Source organism: Bos mutus, chromosome 14, assembly GCF_027580195.1.
Source record: "Bos mutus isolate GX-2022 chromosome 14, NWIPB_WYAK_1.1, whole genome shotgun sequence".
NCBI lineage: Eukaryota > Metazoa > Chordata > Mammalia > Artiodactyla > Bovidae > Bos > Bos mutus.
In genome coordinates this window covers 47,565,124-47,567,132 of record NC_091630.1, presented here as the reverse complement: position 1 = coordinate 47,567,132, position 2,009 = coordinate 47,565,124, and the positions used below count along the sequence as shown (strand labels likewise).

The window sequence follows — 2,009 nt, the reverse complement described above, 5'->3', positions numbered from 1 at the left end:
AGCAAATATTCTGCTTTCAAAGTTCTCTCAATTGGGTCAGGCTTACCCCAATACTCTCTGTATTTAAAATCTAACTGATTAGGGGCTTTGCACCTGCAAAAAATCCCTTCACAATGGTAGTCAGATAGGTGTGTGATTGAATAACCAGAAAAGGACTCTCAGGAGGTCGTCTTCCAAATTCTGCCTACCACAGCCCCTTAAGATTTCTAGCCCTTTTGGTCTCCTGAACAGCATCATGTTGGTTGGCAAGAAAAAGTGCCTTATGAAAGCCAAGAAGAAAGTGGTTGCCCCATTTTCTAAGAATATTGGTATGATGTGAAAACACCAGCTATTCTGGGAAAACACTGGTCATGAGAACTCAAGGAACCAAAATTGAATCTGATTACCACACACTTGTATTTCTGAAGTGAATCTCGCTGATTTGCAGAATGATGAAGTTGCCTTTAGAAAATTCAATCTAATTACGGAGGATGTTCAAGGCAAAAACTACCTGACTAGTTTCCATGGGATAGATCTACCTGTGACAAAACGTGCTCCATGGTCAAAACAATGGTAGACCATGACTGAAGCTCACCTTGTTGTCAAGACTACCAATTGTTATTTGCCTCATCTGTCCTGTGTGGGCTTTACTAAGAAACACAGTAATCACATTCGGAAGACCTCTCATGTCCAGCACCAGCAGGTATGCCAGATTCACATGGAGATGACGATAATCATGGCCTGACAGGTGCAGACAAGTGACTTCAAAGAAGTGGTCCGTAAATTGATTCCAGACAGCATTGGAAAAGACATAGAAAAGGCTTGCCAATCTATCTGCTTTACGATGCCTTTGTTAGAAAAGTAAAAATGCTGAAGAAGTCCAAGTTTGAATTGGGAAAACTCATGGAACTACATGGTGAAGTTAGTAGTTCTGGAAAAGCTGCTGGGGATGAGACAGGTGCTAAAGTTAAACAAACTGATGGATATGAGTCCCCAGTCCAAGAATCTGTTTAAAATGCAGGCCTTTTTAATGGTGACAAAAGGTCTTATTTGTGGCCAAAAAAAAAAAAAAAAGATTTCCAGAGATGATTTTGACTCAGCTTGGTTTTTGTAGTTTGCACTAACTTTAAACCCAACTCCCAAGTGAAATATGACCTCACAGTACATAGAGTAACTTCATTGCTTTGGTTTTGAATTCTTTCCTGTTCTCAAGAATCACATTGAAAATGTAGAAACCTAAGAGTTCATGGGTGTGGGTTGTAGGTGGGGCAGTGTAAGAGAATGTATTCCTATATCTACAAAGACTTTAACTTTTCACACTCTCTGGTTAAGATTAGGTTATATATAGATGAGATGGGCTGGCTGTGGAGCTGGAGGATGGACAGCCACTTGAGAAGACTTGGCTGGGGGCTACCAAAGGACAACATAATTCACCTCTCTCAAAGTTACCTACCACTTTATTGTTTGTAGGTTGCTGCTCCATGCCTTAGCATATTTTGAGAGCTGCTAAAGTCAACAACCCCCTCCTTGATCTGTTAAAAAGAGAGATCCCTCAAATCCTTTTGAAGTGATAAAGTGAAGTTGCTCAGTTGTGCCCGACTCTTTGTGACCCCATGGATAGTAGCCTGCACCAAGCTCCTCCATCCATAGGATTTTCAAGGCAAGAGTACTGGAGTGGGTTGCCATTTCCTTCTCCAGGGAATCTCCCCAACCCAGGGATCGCACCCAGGTCTCTCACATTGTAGACAGACGCTTTACTGTCTGAGCCACCAGGGAAGTCCGAAGTGATATCAGTCTGTATTAATGGAAGCATTATGTTCTGAACCAGAAAAAAAATATTTCCAGTGACTTGGCACTAGTCTTGCCTGAACATATTTCAACTGCTTTTAGTTTGGGATACCACATGTTGAAAAAGAGACAAATTAGAGAAAATGCAGAGAGCGGCAACCAATATGATAAAATGTCTAGTTGAAGGTTCATGGCATGGCGCAGGGGATTGGTAATGGGATATAAATCCTCTCTCGTCAGCA

The 2,009-nt window shown here is 41.5% G+C and overlaps 1 pseudogene; it reads left to right on the top strand.

Annotated features, from left to right (window-relative positions):
* The first annotated feature begins 235 nt into the window (after positions 1-235).
* On the top strand, positions 236-993 carry LOC102268889 (small ribosomal subunit protein eS1-like; annotated as a pseudogene).
* The last annotated feature ends 1,016 nt before the right edge of the window (positions 994-2,009 follow it).